Source organism: Chiroxiphia lanceolata, chromosome 4 (genome assembly GCF_009829145.1).
Source record: "Chiroxiphia lanceolata isolate bChiLan1 chromosome 4, bChiLan1.pri, whole genome shotgun sequence".
NCBI classification, from domain to species: Eukaryota; Metazoa; Chordata; class Aves; order Passeriformes; family Pipridae; genus Chiroxiphia; species Chiroxiphia lanceolata.
Genome location: NC_045640.1, coordinates 59905070 through 59926506, shown reverse-complemented (window position 1 = coordinate 59926506; position 21437 = coordinate 59905070). Strand labels below are relative to the sequence as shown.

Below are 21437 nucleotides of genomic sequence, written 5' to 3'. Positions count from 1 at the left end.
CATGTGTATCCTGTTAAAAGTGACATACAACTTGCTGGAGTCTTTGTGGATCTATAGAGAGGATGAATCCTGCTGGGATTTCAATTTTTGTCTGCGCACACCAAGAGCTGACAGCACTTAATAAAAATGACATGCTGCACAGTGTGGGAAACAATCACTGCAAAAATAATGGTGTCACCAGTGGTAGCGTCGTATCTTTGTTGATGTATGATTACAATAATTTTAGTGATGGGTTACAGAAATGGTGTGTGTAGCTCTTGGAATAAAAGAGCGGTATGCCATCATTGTCTGCCATCTGCCATGCTAAAGATTGAATCACATGACTTGGAAACTAAACCTTGGGAATTTGTTACGTCCCGCTGAGCCTGGCCATTAACAGATAATTAGTCTGGTAAAAATCTTTTGAATTCGTTCTGCAGCTGTCATATGCCAGATTAGGATTTGTGTCACAGGTTCCTCATTACTTTGAGATCTTGGAAATTTTTTTCCTGTAATTAAATTACCCTATGTTACTTCAGTAAACAGTTGTTATATTATAACATTACAACATGCAAATTTCCTTTAAGAAGATTGTTACAGCTTAAAGCTATTTACCAATCACATATGAAAAGTTATCAAGGTTGAATTTTCTCCATTCCTGATCATAATGGAGTCTTTAAGCAGACTTTCTAGTTTTAAGATTAGTATTCCAGGTTGTCAGGTTGATGGACCTGTAGCTGCTTCTTGCTTGGCTGTAATCAGCTTGTCAGCGTCTCTTAAGTCTACTGAGGCAAAAATACTGAAATCTTAAAATGTGAACTTTTCTATTTGTACTAGTTACTAAGAAAAATGATGTTCTCTTCCATAATAAATTAATGGCAGGAAACATGAAACAGTTTGTCAGAGAGAGGAAAGAGACTATTCATCTTTAATGTTTAAAATGTTGCTAACTGATTAATGGGCAATGAACCTTTAAACACAGTAGCCCTGAGGACTCTAAAAGTAATAGTGAAGTAAGAGCAACACAAGCCAACTTTTAAAAGGGAAGAGCTGCCCAGCACTTAAATGGGACAGTGATCCTGTTTATGGCTTGCAGTTTGTAAGCTTTACATAGGAAGGAGTGATAACTCAGTGTAGGCAGTAAAAGTCAGTGTTCTTATAGCACTTATCTTGTTCACAGAACCAACAGTCGTTTTTTCTGTTACAGAAATATGCGATCTGTGCCCAAAATATTTATTTTGTTCATATTTATTTGGTGTTTTGTTTATTGATACATGGCACACACCATATCTCTGTAATCATGAAAGGCTTTTTAGAGAAACAAAAATATTTCAGAAGAAAGCAAAAAGAAAAGAACATAACTCATAAACTAGATGGGAAGTTGGACTCTTGGGCTAGTAGGTTTGGCATTTCTTGGCTTTGCCAATCTTATCTCCAACTTTCAAGTCAGTTAGTACTTAAGGAATTATGGATAAAATTATTGGAAAAAAGGCCAGTTAGCTAAGAAAGATAAAGATGATTATACCATAAAAAGTACAAACAGCCAGAATCCTCTTCGTAAGTGCTTTCTGAAGGTGCCATTTTCTTGCATGTGGAAACTTGCAGTTTAGAGAAATCTTTTAGAGAAATCAAGGGTCTGGTTGATTTAACACAAATAAAACTGAACGAGAGAGATTCAAGCACGGGAGATAAGCATGCCTTATTCTCCCTGTATTTTGCAAGGGACCCAGTTATACAGACACTTAGAATATGCTCATGTGGTTGTACAGGCAGACATTTGGAAATGTCTTGGAAATTGGAAAGTGTTCTGCCTCGATTTGCAAAGAGAACACACTGGTATTCTTGACATCTGACTCGAAAAGAAGTCTCTGCAAACAAAATTCGTATGCCACAATTGGCTTTATATGAACATAAGAGGAAACATGGCACGGTGAGGTTTCCTGGTAGCCAAGAATTCTGGTCAGTTCTCATTGTGGCTGATATTTATGCCTCAAAGGGAAAAGTATTCTCTCCATGTCCCTGGAGCCTGGTGGGTTAAGCAGGGAAATCTGTCTTCTGCAGATACCCATGCAAGATCTGTTACAACAGATTAGTGTGGAAAAGGATTACGTATTAGAGCATATTTCTATTACTTATTTTAATATATACTTGTAAATTTTAGACTATATTACTTTATATTTTTACTTAAAGTGTAAATACAGTAAAATTGATACTGTAAAGTCATGAAGTCTAAGAGGATGATGAACCAATGATGAAATCTCATTCACAAAGCTCTGTATTTTGTCCTCCTTGGTTTTCGTACACAATACTATTTCCTGCAGTTTTAGTATCAGAGTGGCTGTTGGTGTAGACAAGGAGTTACCTCAGTCCTTGAAGTCTGTCACCTTCTTAAGAGCACACTTCTAGCTTAAGCACTAATCTTCCTTTTCCTGACAGGGATTTGCTTTTGCTCTTGGGCTGACGTACGTAATCGGATGTGTGAGAACCTCATAGCTGTCTTCTGTCACACATTATCGAGAAGTCCATGAGAGAAGGTGCAGTCCAAGATGCAAAGGAGAAGTTTTTTGAGAAGTTTTTAGGGTCTGAGAGGGCTTTGAGTACTCTTAGAACTAATAATTATTATACAGATTTTCTTGGTTTTGACACGTTAATATGTTTTGATTTCTTAGAGCACACTTCACCTTTTGCACATTATTTTTTTCTATCTTCTGTTTCTCAAATATTTGACTTCTAAAAAAATGTATTTATGATACTTATATCTCAACAACTTCTTTTCCTTCCCATCTACATGTCACTGAATATTCAAATTTTAGAACAGTATTATAGTAAGTAGGAGGATGAAGATGTTTGATACTACTTCTTATGGACAGATATTTGTCTGCAATTTTCAAAGTAACTGTCATGGCTTGCTCACATAGTTTGGCAATAATCAGTGTGATTTGAAAGTTTTTATTCTTTGAGTGTCTATTTTGGAACTTTATTTACATTCCAGTAACTCCATCTTCCATATATAGGTGTCTTAATATATGGGAGATATAAAATAAATGCTAATATTAGGAGTATTTACTGGTCATAATACTGTGTATAATTTTTTTTTCCAAAATCTGCATGGATGCACAGATTAGATGGATGAACATTTTTATATCGTTTTTTTAGGAAGTTTTTTGTCTTCATTTAAGGCCTAGGTAACAAAGTACGAATGACACTACACGTATTTTAATGGAAATAAAAAGGACTCACCAGATATTTTGTTTGTTTCAATACAAATCAAAAGACATGAGCACAAAATTATCAGAAGCACTGACAGACTATGTACCTCTAAAATGATTAGGAGATTAGCACCTTTCCCTGCCTTATCTGAGGCTTTCAAGAAGTCTCTGTCACAGTCCTTCGTAAGAAATAAGATTCCTATGGAGTTTTTGGAGATAAGCACTAGTGTAAGTTATTAAGTATGGGGGAAGGGTATGTCTGAAAACTCAGTCTGATTGATGTTTAAGAATAAAGCACATCTAGTGTTAAAACTATTAAAATATGATTAGCCACATAGTCTATAAGGCCAGATCACAACACTGAAACCCTTCAGTCTCTGACAAACTAATTTAATGTATGCAGTTTTCTAGTGAGAGCAAGTAGAACAGTGATGTACTTTATCAGCTCAATATTCAGTAGTATCTCCATGTGAGGGGAGACGAAAATCCCTTCTGAAATTGTGTCAGATGTCTGAACTGTTAGGAGTTTTTCATTCTTTTTACTCTCCGTACACATTACAGGAATAAAGGATGGATTCCCAGCTATTTGTACTTTTACTGAGGTACCCGTGATTGGAGAGAGAACAACCAGAGTCCAGTGCCATCCAGCTGCATTTCTTCTTCTGCTTTGCTTCTCCTTAATCCTTGTATAAGTATTGCTAAGTCGAGGTATGCAAAGCTACTCTGCTGCTTGCATATTAGTGGTAAAACACAGCAGGGATTTTTATCAACTCAGAACCCAGCAGGCCTCCAGAATGATGAGGGACTCCAAACCTATTAATAGCTAGGCCTCCAAGATTTCTACTTCATGCTTACACTGTGGGGAACATCCCAGTATCACATCCTAGACCTTCTTTCTTCATCTGTTGCAAGGCAGATGCAAGTTTGATAGTGTCTGAATGCTTGTCTGAAATTGAAAACTTCAGTTTATCCATATTGCTTAAATAAGGATTCTTAACTAAGTAATAAAAGCAGCTTTCATTGCATTAGCCCTGTCAACAGGGCTGGAAGTGGAGGGCATTGTTTCTTTATCAAAAGAAAGAGAGAGGAAATGGAATTACCCTATGGAAAACATTGCTGTCGTGTAGAAAATAGTTTGTACGTACTCTTCTGGTTACAAAAGATAAATTATAATTTAAAAAGTCAACTGTTAGGAAAATGAGATGCATACCTGCTCTGGCTATTCTCAAATGTTTGGGCACAAATGCTCAATGCACATTGAGTCATATTTTTCTGGACAATGGAAAAACTGTGACAATAGGTCTTTGGGTATTTCTTCAAAATATGAGTCCCCAGTGTTTCACTCTTCCCAAGCTTGCAGTGTATATCTGAAATGACTTCCAAATCTTTTCATATGGCTTGTGGTTTGGTGGGGGTTTTTTTCCCCCCTCATCTGGTGAAATTCTCTTGGAATCACATCTGCATTAGAGGCAAAATATGCCTGTCATCTGGTTTGTTTGATTGATAGTTAGAAGTAGAGTTATCTTTTAAATGGAATCTTTTCCTTTTCCCAGAATTTTTTCACAATTGTAATCTCAGTGTTTCTTCCTTCTCTTCAAAGCCAATGGGAATTGATACAGATCCTGGCAACAGGACAGGATGTATTGTGAAAATTATCATTGCTCTGAGCCACAAGTCTTAGTTACTGTAAATGTTGGGGAAGGATAGAGGGGGAAACTAGGTTCTAATATTTTCACATGCAGACCCAACTGTGAATCATTGTTAGAAGACTGAAAAGAATTATAGCACTTTCTCATTTTTATGACGGAAAGAAGGGTTATGTGAGGTTCAAAACTGACTTGGGACTGAACTAAAAGAACCTTGTCAGGTGTGACATGAGGAATAAATATTAATATCTCTTTTGTAAATTGACTTTTTGTTAGGGATGAGTCTTGAAGTTAGAGGCTCTTTTGAACTCATTTTTTCCCGGTGTTTTATATATCCATATATAATTAGTCTCAAAATTTTTTAGATGATTCATGTTCCTTCGTACCATGAGTCATTTTTACTCTGACTAGCATACTCAGAAATTTTTATTTTTAGCTAAGGGCTGCATATTCTGTGTATGACACCTGAATGTTTGTGTGAAGACCTTTTCTGTAAACTGTCCTCATTTGGCAGGGAACAAGTTATAATTCTGTCTTATTTATAGAAATACTCTTTTAAATTGTCATTTGCTATAATAGAAAAGTCAGGTCTTCTGTGAAATGGCGTATTAACAAGGAAACTCTTATTCCAATATTGTACTACCAGGTTTCAGTGAGAAAGTTACTTAGTAGAATTCTTCACAATATCTATATATGCACTTGAGTTTGTGTATTTTGTTAAATAAACAGATGAAATTGATACCAGAATTTATATCCTCAATACAGCAGAAAATAATTTTTTTAATAGAAAGTGTAGTTGAAAGAAATTGTTCATTTCTAGTGTTCTGCTAGACTAGATTCTGTGGTTAAATCTGGCTGACAGTTCTTAGAATTTGATGTATTAGGTTATGCTTCAAATTTGCAAACCTCTGAGCACATTTCCAACTGTTTTAAAAATTAAATACTCGGGTCAAAGTTCTGAGAAATTGATTTTCAAAAATACCAGCATGTCTTTATTAGTGCATAGATATGCTTGTAGCACTTGGCAGGCTATTAATTTGTAAAACGGTGATAATAAAATTGCTGGGTGCAAATTATTTATTGTCCATCACCTCTTGAACAGAAACTTGCTATCTGCCGCCTTCTAATTCATGGTGACCCATCTCCATCACCTCTCTGGTGGGATTCAATTTACATTAGTTTTTCTTGTTTTGCTTCAACTGTTGTAGCATTATTATTAATATAGTATTAAGATAGCCTTGGAAACCCCTGAAGTGATTTCATTCTAAATATGACATGATTTTTTATATCCCACATCCCCCTTTTTTCCCCTCCTGTCAGTGATGCTGGTGTGTACTAGGGAAGGTATGTAAATCAAGGCATCTTTGGGCAAGGTGTTAGTTGTACACAGGAGTTTGAGGGATTAAGTTACTTGCTTCCACACTCAGTCTCTTTGCCCTCTTTCCAACTTAAAAAAATGGAGTTTCCACAGCTTTTTTATTATTTTTTTTTTTTGTATGTTTGGTGTAAATGCTTTTTTGTTTCATTCCTGGTGATAATACACAGAGAGACAGGTGTAACATTTAACAAGTTTTAAAATCTCATCAATGTAACCATTACTGCATATTCTCTAAATTATACACTCTAAATTATACACTGTGACTTCATTCAGAGTGATAGTATGGGGTTTTTATAAATAACAGCAAAATGACTTGACTGAGAATTTTCACTTACCTTTTCTCCTCCCTCTCTTGAAGTCTTTCATCCAGTGTGGAATGATTTGTAGTAAAAAGTGGACTTGCTAAGCTGGTGGTACCAAGATGTACCTTTTTGTTGTTGTTGCAGTGAAGTATAGAGTAATTGTCTTTTGATGGAAAACCACTATGAATTTTTGGCTGTGGATGTAGTAAAAGCTATTTAGAACACTGTATTGGAAGAATAATTAATCTTGCAACTTGATGAAAAATATTTCTTGGGTTTTAGTTGACGAAATATTGAAGCTTCAAACCACTCAAATTAGATAAATATAATGTCCCTGCACAGGTAATTCTGTCAAATGAAGACTGCTTTTTGACTGAATGCAATTCAGTGGGTTAAAGTTTTACTTTCCTTTGGCTGAGTTTGACACAAGCTTGATGGTACTAAGGGATGAGCAACTGTGCTTGCCAGGAATGGTGGAGTTTGGAGGGACCATTATGAAGTAAATGAAATGCACTTTTGCAGTGTTTCTTTAAAAGAACGTTACCAGACAGTTTAAGAAAAAGCTGATGCAGCATCTGCCACTTCATGCTGGCAGACAATAAATCCCCACAGAGGATTTCTGAATTCATTTGCCTTGGATATAAGGAGTTTACAGTGACACACAATACATATGGCCTTTAGTCTACTTAAGTGGAGTAGACTGAAGCAGAAGTCTTATTTTTAAAAGATTTTATTTTAAAAATATCTATGAAATTGCGAATTTTGACAGAAGAAGTCAATATTTACCGTGAAGTCTGACTTGGCAAATCACTGGAATAACTTCTAAAGTGCATGACCAAGAGGATGGGACAGTTTAGAGACTGAGGGTAGATACATTTGCATATAGCCTATGAGGCATATTAGAGTTAATATGGTTTACTTTTTTAACTTCTATACTTGCTAAAAAGCATAAAATATCTTCTTGTTATAAAAATATTTTTAAACTTTTGCTCTTCCCATCTTTACTTTGATCTTGGAAGGAGATGAAACGTGTGCATGTCTTAAATAGTGCTATTTTCATAGCTGTTATAGTCTTAAATTTTGTTGGGTTTCTATTCTTGTTGAGTCTTACTGCTTTTATCTCCTCTGCACGTACTTCTGGCAGTAGTAACTTGCTGATGCACCGGGCAGTACTTGAACGTTCCTGGGGTCTGGGTGTAGACTTAAATTCGTGTTGACAGTACTTAATGAAACATGAAGCATATTAAGAGTAACTGTGTGTAGGGAGAGATTGCACTTCTGTTGTGAGTTGTTTTGTAAGTGGTTTTCATTTTTAAGCCTACTGGTTTTAGAGTTATCCTAAGTACTTCAAATAAGTTAACTGAATCAGAGAAAAGAATCTTCCCAGGAGGACTAAGAACTTTGAATGAACTTGATTTTTGCCCTGCAGGCATTTCATACTGTATCTTTTAGAGCATTCTCCAGATAGACTCTTAGGAATGTCCATACTGGTAGATGCTGAGTTGAGGAAACTCAGCACAAGTCCAGAGAATCTCTTGCTCGCTTACAGCTCTGAGATGTCATGTTTTGTTTGATCTGGATCTTAACTGCAATAAAGGTATCATAAAAATGAGTTCTAGACTTCAATGCAACTCTGCAGAAAGCTATATTCAGTTCTTGCAGGATGGTTGAGTTCTTTTGTATTTATTGATAGTTCTCCCTCCTTTAAAAACACCATTATGTGACTGCCATTTATTGAATGTAAATACTTGTGTAAAAATTTCAGAAGATGTTTTTCTGGCTAGTAAACAAAGGGGTTTTTAACAAAAAATACTCCTACAGCCTTCTTTCCACAGAAGAGAAAAGCCTGTCGGGGAAACATCTATGGATGCAGTAAGAGCCATGGATTCCTGCAGTTGCAGTTAACTTTTCCATATGGTGTTTTAAGCAGCAGTTTCAGCATGGTGTTCATAGAAAACAGATGGTTTCTAAAAACTAATTAGGACTAGAAGAGTAATAGCTGATAATTTAAAATTTCCTTCTTGGGGGTCTGCATCTCCTCTAGAAATATTTCTGTAGGGACTCAGAAAAAGGGGGAGGAAATATTCAGCTAATCCTGTATATGCTTTCTAGAAAACCTTTTGACGTTATGCCCTTATTTTGGGAATAAATGAGCCATGTTGCCTATTGTGCTTCAGACTTTCCTCTTGCAACTGAATTGAAAATGACTATTGTTAATGTCAAATGGATAATTTGTAGCAATAGAAATAATTTCTCTGGGCATTTTCTTTAAGGCAGCTACTAAGAGAACTTCTTATTTGGGGGAGACTTTGCAATCCAGACAGGTACCTGCCAACACATTTTAACGCACTGTACAGAGCCCTCTTTTAATGTATCAGTAGAGAATATGTCAGGGTAAGTAAAATCAAGTGATTGTGGTTGGATATGCTGAATGCAGACAAGAATCAAGACTCTTGCAGTGAATCTGGCAGAAGTAGCTGGGCTTGGGTTCTGCTTTTCAACACTAAATCAGTTGATCACTGACAGGGCCCTGTGGAGATCTGCTTGGCACACATAGTGAAACTCTACCCAGAGTTAGTAAAAACAACATATGTTCCCAGAAGCTGCTTAGGAAGCTCTTTAAGCACTAGGGAATATCTGCAAAAGCCTTAGACCTTGAGAGTAGAAATAAGGACACCAATAACCTCATAATGAAGGAGTAGTCACCACAACTATACTCCTGCTTTTAGTAATAGTGACTAAAAGGATTAAGGCTAATACTGCCGTAAACAAGTGTAGGAGTGGTTGAAATTCTAACCAGGATTTCAGTATGGGCAGAAATTGTCTCAATGGGAGAAATTGTAAAAGCAGACAGTGTAAAGGTGATCTATTAGTATAACTAGTACGTGAGATTCAGTGATGATGTTCTGGCACGTTGTTTAACTACTTGCTTTACCCTTTTATGGTCTGTATTATCTCAAGACTGGTGATATCCCAGCCTTTGAAGACAATGTCAGAAATCATACCTGAGGAAGCATTTTTTGCTCTTGCAGAGTATGATTCCTGTGGTCTAAGGAGAAAGGAAATGACAAGAATTCAAGTTTTTCTGAAACAAGGTGCCTACAAAATATTAGTAAAATGAAAATATTTTTTTTTAATCAGCTTGTGTAGGATCACACAACTAACTGTATATTAAGCCATAAATGTAATGGAAGTTAGCAAGGGGGAAAAAAAAAGAGACAAATCACAATATATGCCTCTTAAATTATGATGCTTCTCCAGGCATTGTATATTTATGGAGATGGAGCCAATAAAATCTTGACCTGACTGCAGAAAAATGCAAGAATGAGGTTGGTGCCATGTTGCTGTGTGTGGTCAGAAGCATGTGACAAGTACAACCTGCTGCAGTGTTTGCTTCAAAGCCTGCGTAATTCTGAGCAGATTCAGTGCCTGCTGCTGGTGTGCTACTCAATAGTAGCTGGTGCTGCTGCTAGTTGCATATAGTTTTATGCTTATGATATTAAGAGACCACTCATACTCCCTTTATTCTGTTACACTGCATTTCTGCGCAGTTGCAAACCCAGTTGCAGGCTGAGGAGCTGTCTGTGCTACAGACCTCCCTTCTGCATGGTGCAATTGCAGGTTCTCAGTTGGCTCTGATGCAACCAGCAGTGCACTGGCAGCAGCCCAGGTCTCAGTGGCTGGTTTTTGGTACCCAGGATGCCAGACTGCCTTTTGCAAAGCTTTATGCTGGAGTGTTGCTACCGTTGGTATTGAATGTGGCAAGATTAAAGTTACCTTGGATTTGTGTGTATGAGATGGAGTCCGTATTACTAGAGCCAAATTTAGAATTTGTATGCAGATGTAGATACTATCATCTTCAATCTCAGCATTATTTTTATCTTACTACAAAATAAAATAAAAACCTATTTAAGTGCCCTTTTTGGCTCTTTTTAATGTTCATGCACAATCATTCTATGATTCTATGATCTTACATGTGCTTAGTCTTGGTGAGGATATTGCTCTGCTTTTTAGGCAAACAAGAAGGGAATTTGCAATTTTTTTCTGGTTTGTAAATTAGTTCTCATAATGATAATGAAAAAAGCTGTAATCCAGGGATTCACAAATTATTTGCATAGGTATTTCCATCAGCTGCAACAATAGGTACATTTTGAGCCAGACTGAACGTCTTGATATCATTCTATTGAAACTGCAATATGGAACATAGAGCAGAGGCATAGTGCTGCAGCTTGGATTGAGCCAGACTGAGCTGGATCTTGATTAATTCCACTTGTTGGGAACTGTGATGGGAACATCATAAGAGATACCAGAGAGATGTTGCAGCTACAGTAGCTTCTAATTCTGTGCAAAATAACATGGCAGTTCAGCTGTTGGGGCTGCATTTACTATTCTTAACCACCCCAGACTAGTTTAGGGTTGGGAACACAGGGAAGAATACTCTGTACCCTTGGAGGTAATCTCCATGTCACTAGTTGTGTTGTATTACAACCCTCATCTGTTCCCAGTTTTGTTGTAAACTGTAACATAGTTTACATTTTTATCTATATTTGCGGTTTAAGTAATGTTTTTGAAAAATCCTCTTTCATCAAAATTGAAAACAGGTATTATATAAAGATGCTAAAGAAAACTTAAATGGAAAAAAAGCCCCCCAGAATGGTGAAGCAGTGGTACTAGCAGGCACAAAACTATTTCATAACTGCTCTTGCTGGTGTGGAGATACCATCCTTTTTTTTCCTCATTAATCACATGTATAATTTTTGCTTCCAATTCCATAGCCTGGTCTTAGTTTTCACGTAATATGCTTTGTGAACAACATGACTAGGAATGTGAAGAGATCCTGCTGCTGCATTTAGTTGTTTTCTGTATGTGAAAAAAAATAAGCAATGCAGTGAAAATGAGGTCTGATGTATGAGGTGTTAAGCATCATGCAGACAAGGTATGATGAAATGCTTGATGAACTGGTAATTAAAAAGAAACCAAAAAAAACCCTCTGAACTGAACAACAAGTTGAAGTTAACAAATGTATCCCAATTCATATTTCTTATTGTATTTAAATGGCTTTCAGTAATGTAGTAATGCTTCTAAGTGCTTTTTATTGAGAGGAAAAAGAGTTCCTTGAAAAAGCAACTCTCGAATAAAAGAATGTATTTAGTGAACTCTGACTTTAATATTGGAAAACACAACCTTTGGAGACTGTCAGTTTAGCAGCAGTTATGTTGATTAGAATTTTGGAAAAAATGACTTAAGCCAAACAACTGAAAAGATTTAGGTCAACCAGAATCTCTATACTATAGAGATCTAAATTTTGCATTGGACCTTCTGTCATGTAGATTGGCTTTATGTAATTCTAAAGTCAGAAGAGGTTTGTATTAGAGGAATAAATGTGGAGTTTATTTGCTCTTGAATAAGTGGTATGAGTTTGGAAGAAAGTAGTGATTCGAGTATTTCCAGATATAAGTGGAAGAAAGTGAAAAATTCTTTCAGGGTGCCAACATTGTTTTCTGAGGGCAGCAGAGCCTTCAGTGTTGAGTTTCACTGTTACTGGTGTCATAATTTTGTGATTGTGTTTGCTCCATTTTATGCTTCATAGTTCAGTGTCTTACTTAGGGAGGAAGCCTGGAATGTGTTTTTTAAAGTTTCTTAAAAAAAAAGTGGGGGGAAAATGGATCTTCAGTAACAATCTGTGATGTCTCATTCCTACTCTCTGAAAATTTATTTCAAAATGGAGTGGTCTTTCTCATGCATTTCAAAAGCACCTGTCCTATGATTGATACAGAGGTCCCTAAAACAAGATAATGCTACGAGATGCTTCCAATGTTCAGCAGTGTCTCTGATGTTCTGGCTCAGCAGAAACAGTCATCCAGACTCCTTCAGAGATTTTTAATATTTAGTAGTCTATTGCTGAATTATGACCCTATAAGCATCTTTTTCACCTTCCAATTTATTCACATTTTACCTAAAATAATCCAACAGACTGAGTCAGCTTTTAACCCAGAAAAAAAAAGTACTGAGTCACCTAAAAACTCTGCCTAACTCACCAAAGTCGAGTTCCAATCTGCTAATAGCAGTATTGCAGTAAAATCATATCACACTGTGATTATAAAACAAACCTTTAGATGCCACAAAAGTCAACTGACTGATAAATGGGGTTTGGATCTCTTTTCTGTACTGTTACGTGTTCTAGAGAGTTCAGTTCTGTGATGCTGGAGTGAAGGGTGTCTATTTTGCTTTTCTTCTGAAACTTGTGGATGTTTTTTCTAAGGAAGAACTGACATTTTCAGATATGAAGGAAGAAATGTGTGGGATTTTGTTGGGGTTTGTTTTTACGGAGAAACTGATAGAGACACCTAGTTTTTCTGGCAGGACTTCTGATATGACAGTATCAATGCATCTGTTCTTTTTTCAATGCCTAAACATGTAACTTTTCCACTGCCTTCCTAATACATTTGTTGTCTGAACTTGAAAACAAAGATGTTTCTGCATCTTGAAATGTGTTTTACATCTGTTTATCTGCTTAGGGAAGCAATTCAGAAGCAGCAGCAACAGATTGGAAATAATATTGGTTGAAGTTGGCGGCTAATGGGATTGAATTGGATCTCTGAAAGCCAGATCCAAAGTAGTTTGTTTCCTGTATTACTGTAATTTTTCTCACATTTCTGAGCTTCTGATCTTTCTATTAATCAGTTATATTTTCATTTTTTTTACTTGATGCCCCTAGCCCATCATAGCTGTTCCAGTTTCTGCATGCAAGTATAACAGACCTCAGTAGTTAATGACAGGCAAAGCAGGGTAGGGCATGGAAGTTTATTTTTATATATATATATATATAGTGGTAGTAGTTGTTTTACGCAAAATTTCTGTTACTGCATCTGGGAAATATTGTTGGAAGTCATGCACAGAGGGCATCCATAAGTTTAATTTTGTTCCTTCATTTCGAGTTTGCAATTAAGTGAGGAGGATACTTCAAGATTCAAATGCCTTTACAAGCTGTGTGTGCTGTTTGACTGTATGGCAAGCAATTAGCATTGCAAAACCTATAAGCTAATTTTATAAAAATAGAACTGCAGGTTAGTTGAAAGTGTAGTTGTTGTTGTACTGAGACAAATAGAACACTGATTAAATGAAGTATCTTAAAGGTTAAAAAAAATGTTAACTGACCAAAAATTATAATATATGTGAAAAATATCCTTCTAATCTGTTATGAGCTCAGTGGATTTTATCAAGACTTCTTGCTATGTAAAGTGGTATATATGAAAGGAGCAGAATTGAGAGAAAGACCTGAATTTATACAGTAACTAAATCTTTTCTCCTCCTATTGCAGTGTAATGAGAAACAACTTTGACTACAAGATTGAAACCCTGACACAGAAACTCAGATTTTTATAGCTCTGCATAACAATGTTACACTGCAGTGAGTCATGCACTTCAACTAATATTTTGTGTCTTAGAATTACTTAATTTGATTTTTTTAATAGAATTTGAACATAAACCTGACTTTAGCAGCTACTGCATGAACAATTCAAGCTATAGGAAAACCACAGAATCATAGAATGGTTTTATTAATTGAGTGGACCTTTAAAGGTCATCTAGGCCAACCCCTCTGCAATGAACTGGGACACCTTTCACTAGATCAGGTTGCTCAGAACCCCATCCAGCTTGACCTTGAATTGCTTACAGGGAGAGGGCATCTGCAACCTCTGTGGCAACCTGTTCCAGTGTAAAACTGTAAAACTTTCATTTGAAGCTTAAGGATTCATGAAAAATTATTTGTACCTGTCATCAAAGGAGCTTTCTAGATTTATAAGTTTTCTTTTATTCTTTCTGCACTGACCACAAACACTGAATTTGAATTTCTTATTTGTCTATGGAAAAATATTTCTCATTAAAAGAACTGCAGCTTTTGTAACCTCTCCAGGAAATAGTGCCTGCTGCTGAACACTGGAAACTTTACATTGCATTAAATTATTGTGACATGGCACTACAACTCTTCTCATATGAAGACTCAAAAAAATGAAAGTACATTGAATATTTGCCCATATAATTTTGATTTTTCCAAGTTTTCAATAGTATGTGACTGCCATGTTTTTCAAGTAGGATGATTAGCTAAAGGCACTGATTTCTAAAATAGTGCAAAAGAGGTGATTTTATGGAAAAATTGTTATAATTTAAAATTTAACTGCATTTGTGTTGTGGAACAGGGTGTCATGAAATCAATAAGATTTTATTGAATTAGACAATCTGTCCTTATATGTACACTTTTTCTTTTAATATTCTTTCATAATACAATTAGCTTTTATTTTTAGACTAGCTACTCAGTGGTAAGATGGAAGGTTAGCTGTGTGAAGTCAGATGCTATTTTTGGTTCTGTTTAGCCTTCCCAGTTATGCCACTTAAGGGGAGAATCTGTTATGCTGACTTGTGAGCTGGTGTGGTTAATGCACCTATGGGCAAAGATACCCTTGTCTGGTAACTGAAAACACTTTTGTTTGGTTTTCTGTTCAGACAAACTGGATTATGTTGGTATCATGAGCTGTATTTGCAAATTTTCTGTTTCCAATTGTTGTTTCTTTGTGTAACTCATGAAACTGAGAAGCATGACATTAAATTTCACTGTTTAATATGCTGAAATTATGGACTCTAGTTGAAGTAGTGGATAATACTGAGGGAAGGGTTGTTCAGGGGTGTTTTGCATTACAGAGAAAGATGAACTGTACAGTGTGATTCAAAATAATTCAAGATTTCCAGCATTTTAGTCCTTTCCAGCTGTAATTTTCCAGTATCTAAATAGCTGCACATAATCAGTGCAATAATTGAAATACCATTTTGCAGAGATCAGTTTTGCCCTTTGGAAAAACCAGTGGATGGACTTTGCCAGAAAGTCCTACACTACTGGAAGGCTTTGAGAAATAGATATATGTAGCAACTCACTTTAACTTATGCATATTCCTACAGCTTATTTTCCTTGCTGTCATTTCCATTGCAGTGAGGATGAGCTATTTGAATCACACCCAGATGTGATCTTCCATTTCTGTGTGTGTTCATTCTCTGAATTAAATTTTGAGATGTTAAAAAAAATATGCAAAAATGCCTTTTGCAAAATATACAAAAATTGAGATAAAACTAAAGTGTGATATATGCTCTGTTTCATCATCTGTTCCCAACAGCTGTATGGCTTTATGAGTTGTGGTGCCCTGACCAGGCTGTCTGTTCAGTCTTTCTGCACTGTCATCCTGTATTAGGCGTTTCCTGGGCTTACTGCCAGACTTTCTCTGTTTACAAGGCAGCAGGCAAAGATTTAACATTTCTGTTTTCTTTCTTACTCTTCAGATTCCCTGTGAGACAGAAGGATTTGTCTTCTCCTTTTTTCACTGCTGTTCCTCATCATGGAGTATCAGTGAAATGAGGTTCATTTTCTAATGGTCAGTGTAATAATGTGACACAGCCACTGATTAAATAGTCATTTAGGAAGCTGACCTAGAAGAATTGCTCTCATTATGGTCTTTGATTCAGTTTTTTTCTGTTTTCCTAAATAGGTTAATGAACTCCCTTTGTCCAAGACAGACAAAATCAACATTTACAAATTATTACAAACAGAAAACTTACTTTTTTCTCTCACTGTTCACTGAATTTAATAAACTTGAAGGACAAGACGAAAGATTCCAGGTGCCAAACCTCAAATGGTAAATTAGACAGTGTCTTGTGGAAGTTCTGACCTAGAAATCAGATTTATTTTATAGTTTATTGCAGTGTCCAGCAGAGTTCAGGAGGTCCTCAGACCTTTGACAAGCTGTGGTTGTGTATAGCTTCATAAATGTGAATAATTTCACTGACTGTGGTGGAATTGCTCTAAAGTCTAAAGCTAACCAACTGCATGGTTAGGGACTTTGTAGAGTGAGACCAAACCCAAGTGAACTATTTGAATTGACTGTAGAGAAAAAGGACCACCAACATGTTTCAATAAACAGGTTAACTGGTACTATTAGAAAGGTTTTAGAGCCCCTGAGTAAATTGCAAACAAACAAACCTAAAAGCCCCATGTTTAAAAAGTTTATTTTATCAAGAAATATGGTAAGTTAATAGAAAGAAAAATCATAGTCTTAAAAATCTGAAGTAATTTTGCTGGTCAAGATGCACAGTCACAAACCAGAAGATCAGGTAATGAATTTTGAATTTTGTAACATAGTTGATACTTTTGCATTCTTTCTGCATGATGTAATCTCTGTTACTGTTTTTCATGTTTCAGTTGCAGACAAAATAATTGTTCATTTGAGCCTCAGAAATTAAGAGGTATTTGACCTAATTCCAATTATTTTCAGAGAACAAAGGAGTGGATTTTTTTCTCCTTGTCTGCTAATTACCTCATGGACGTTGACTGTTGGGGAAGTTATTATGATGCATCACATAATCCTCATAACTAGAGCCAGTAGGAAAGTTGTCTAGAGTTTATCAAGCTCATGGTTTTATGTCCTCAAACTTTAGGAGCCCCCAGTCTACCGTGTAGCTATTTTGGGCAGATGTGCCCAGTTTTAGTAGCATTTGAGCTCTTTCGTGCCTTATGTCAAAAGTTAGCAGCTTGCTTACCCTTCTTTTGGTGTTGTGTAATTTTATTTACTTTAAGAATTCCCAGAGAGATTCTGTAGTAGAGCTGTCACAGAGGACATAAGCTGGGGAGGAACAGAAGCTTTTGCAAATGTCAAGTGCTTCTTCATTATACCAGCAGGAATCTTATAATTTGACCTGATTTTCCAGGTTTACTATGTGTCTGATAACAGCTGTTCTTGTGTACAGTATGGGCTTCTGGCCCTTGGAACAGTTTCTTTTTTGCCTGCTCCCAAATTGCTTAGTATAGTTGCCTTTGTCACTTTTGTCATTTCTACCAAGTGACTAGGTTGTTAATTGAGAAAATAATTCTGGCAATAACAGTATTTTTTAAAGGGCATATTAGGGGCTCATTGGTTTGAGTTTTCTCTGTATTTCTACTTCCTGAGTGTATTGTAGCTACCCATCTGGCTATTCTCCAGCTATTTACTGAAGACATATCAGGAAACATGACTCAGTATAACCAAGCAAATAGCTGCCATAATCTAGTAGTGAACTTCTAGTGCCTCTTGTTTCAATCATGAAGGGCGTTGATGGCTAAGTAAGTATTTAAGAATATTGGTTAAACACACCCTCTTTCCCTTGGTCACGCTATTCTGAGAAAGTGCAGAGACCAAGGGGAAGTTCCAAAGTAAAAAAAAAAAACCCTGTATTAAAATCACGGTACTTAGTTGGAAAGGGTGGGAATGCCCTTTTCACCTTCCTTTTTGAGTTCCTGAGGCTGCCCAGAGGAAACTTCCTTTTCCAAGTTAAGCCTCCTCTTGGTGATGGAACTGAAATAGGAAACAGACAATTGACCTGTTTCTGCAGGAGTGCTTTCCTTGCATTTTTCACTATAGGACACACAGAAACCCTTGAAATGGGAGACTGGCAACTTCAGAAACAGTGCAAGAATTTTAATGAGGCTGATTGGCAGTGAAGAGGAAGTGGCAGGCAAAGTGTATTTCAGAAGGGGAAACAAAAATGATGATTGCAAATATGACCTGACTGGCAAAATAGACAAGTATTTGACTTTTGCTTACTCAGAAAAAAAAAAGGTTGATACCGGGGGGGAAAGGGCAGAACCATCAGGACAGCACAGTTGTAATCTGTCCCAGTCAAAGAGGAACAGCATTTCCCAGTAGAAATGTGGAGACTCCTCACACTGAAGGCAGTACAGGGAGGTTGTATCTAGATTTGCCACCCTGACGTTTAACACATTATTGGCTTTTTTTTTTTTTCAGCAATTCATGGGAAAAAACCCACAGTGTTTCTTTAAGAATTTCAACCTTAAACTGCTGACCTGAAAATATATTCACAAATCCAGCTGTTACTGTGCATGCCAGTTTTCCTTTTGCCTCCTATGTTATGTGCTTCCTTTTTAAAATATTTGCACCATATCCTGTTTCTTGAAGTCAGTAGATACAAATATTTCTTCTGTTGTTAAAACAAATACAAATAATCTCACATATCTTTTCCAGTTTTAATGTTTTAGTTCCATTTTCAGCTGCTGTAGAGAATTTGTCATCCAGAGAAGCTTTCCCCAGACAGAGGGTGTGGCTCTCCAGACTTAAACTGTACAGTCCTGTAGCTGCTTACTTAAATGGAATCAGACATACTAAATTAAGCCAAACTATTTGTCTTTACAGCTACGTTTAAAATGAAGTATATTTGTAGAGCTGGAATAAATACAGTTTATCCAGCAAGCTCCTGGCTGGAGGCTGTTGATATATGATTACAAAACTCTGTTTAGCGTTAAAGATTTCAGAGCATTTGAATTTCCATTAATTTTTCAAATTTTTATAAAACTTCTGTGGCACCAGTCTCCTAATTTTTTTTTAGTATTTTTCTTCTGGAGATTGGAGGACAAATACATTTGTGATAAATGTTCACTTATTATTTCAATTTTTTTTTCATTGTAACTTCACCATAAAGGACAATCATTGAATATGTGTTGAATTCTATCTATAAAAGATTGATTGTTATTCATGTTTCTTCCCAAGGGAAAGTATTTTCTGTTTGTTAGGTTCAGAGGTGGGAGTAGGGATTGATGTAAATTACATTTCAAGGCGTGTGTGGTGGTAATGGGAACGGGATTTCTGTATGGATCACAACTGGAATATTCTAGTCCAATGGCTTGATCTGACTGAAGAAGTATTTCTTTGGAAAGAGCAAACTTCTTTGGTTATAAATATTTGTCAGTAATATAAGCCTATTTTAAAAGGTAAATATGATGGGTGTATGAGACATGAAAGCACGGCACTAGTGGACAGTAGTGGATCAGGAATTTGATTTTTCAAATAGATGCGTTTCTCTCCCTTCCTTTTCAACACCACATTTTCACCTTTTTTTTTTCTGCATGTAAACCACATTTTTTTGTGCTTATAGCTGTGTGATTTTGCAGTGCTTTAACATAAATTGTCTTGCAAACTGTAGTTAGTCGTGACACTTCTGTAACATAATGTAACATAACATATGTACGTCTCTTAGAAAGGTCTTTGTTTTTCAATAAACTTCATCCAGTGTCCTCAACTGGGGAGTATGGGGAAAAGGTTTATGAGAAAAGACTGCTTTTTTTATAAGAAGCAATACAAGTTTTAATCATTGGATCATTGTGCCACTTGTTTGGGTTTGTAGCCATTGAAGCGAATTACAGTTTAATTCTCCTGATGCTACTGCGTGAATTATGTTGTCCTCTGATATTTTTGGAGCCCATCAAGCAGCAGTGATACCCTGAGTCCTTTACATGTGTTCTCAGAAGACTGTGGTGAGAATTGAAGTGAAAGGATTCTGACAGCACAGGCCCACAATAATACTGTAGTGATTCTACTAAAAAAGAAAATATAATATTGATTTCAAATTATGTTTATTCTGAAACTTCTCAGACAACATTTTTGCTTTTCCTTATTCTGTTTTATTCCTTCTTGTGATTCTAGGCCATTAGAAGTGTCTTTAAAGGACTGGATAAAAATCCAATTCAGTCCTACACAAATGTGATCCACTCTGCTGTGTATGGTAACGTATTTTGAAGAAAAGCAGTATGACAAGATGACCTGAGCAGTCTTGAGTTGTCAGAGGAGCAGCACTAAGTCATTTTTCGTTCTAAATAAGGGGAAGGCAGTGGCGTTACCAGCAGGACATGGGCAATGTTTGTATGGGAATGGGTATTGTATTTAGAAGTAAATAGGGTTTTAAACATGTTAATTGAAACATTTAAAGTTAACAAGATAACATTTTTCTAAAGTGTTCCTAGAGCACTGTTTCAAAGTATATTTCAGTTTTCTTTATGGAGGGAAAAAAAAGAATTCAAGGAAGTGTGAAACTTCTTTGGTGGAAGCCGTTGTAGTGTTGGCTATAATGATAAACCTCCCAAAAAACCTCATTGTTCAGCTCTGCATATGCCTTCGGTAAAAAATAAAAAAAGAAGTCGGATTTAAGGTAGATTTTTTTCCTGTGGACAAACAAATTGTATTCATTTTGTTCTTTTAAAAGAGCATTTTCTGTGGTAATTAAAGCCACAGACAGAAGAGAGACATTCTGATTGAGCTTTTCTCAAAGGCAGTGATGGAAAGTGTGCATTGAAGGTACTTGTCTAGAGCTTTTGTGGATGTGAACTAGGAAGTGGACAGATCTGAATCTCAAAAATTACTTGATGATTAATTTTAAAAAAGCTCCCAACACTGTTAAATATCAAATCTCCTTTTGGTGCTGACCTTCCTCAAGGTGTCTAAAGCTTTTCACATTTTCAGGTTCATGCATGAAAACTCACAGCATGAGGAGTAGCAACAGAGTTGTTATTTGAATGAATGAGTACATATTTGACTGGTTTTGCTATGATACACTCCTATGCAGCTTTGCTAATACCATCTTCTTTGGAAAGGCATTTTAGGAAAGATTTTGAAGAACGGAACGGTTCTTTTAGCGCTAAGCACAACAAAACGAAGAGTGTGTGAGACTGTATAGAGGATTAGTGAAAAAAGAAGCAGCATTGTGGTACACTAGTTTGAAAAACTAAGTTTTGATCCCTAACTTACTGGAATAACTGACATTCTTTGAAAAAATGTTCAAAATTTTTTGGTTTTAAATTTCTAAACTGATTGAATTCTGATCAAATTTACAAAAAAATTCCTATATGACCTAAGTACAGATATTCGTTGGAGCAGAATTGTGTGTTTTGCAAGTTAGACTGTGGTGGATTTGCAGCATTTACAAACACAGGCAAACAAGTATTAATTTCAGCTTTCTCTATATATTTTCTTGCATACTAAGTGGGCTGTTATCATTAATTACACTGTATACATTAATTTTAATCCTGTAGGAAATGAAGACTTCATTTTAACATCAGT

At 36.1% G+C, this 21437-nt stretch overlaps 1 protein-coding gene and 1 long non-coding RNA gene across 2 annotated transcripts in view; both read left to right on the top strand.

Annotated features, from left to right (window-relative positions):
- DCLK2 (doublecortin like kinase 2) overlaps positions 1–21437 on the top strand; it is an 83355-nt gene that overhangs the window by 19694 nt on the left and 42224 nt on the right.
- LOC116786488 lies at positions 13879–16155 on the top strand. The gene is made up of 3 exons (XR_004356955.1): positions 13879–13924; positions 15841–15932; positions 16047–16155. It is a non-coding gene; the product is annotated as an uncharacterized LOC116786488 (long non-coding RNA).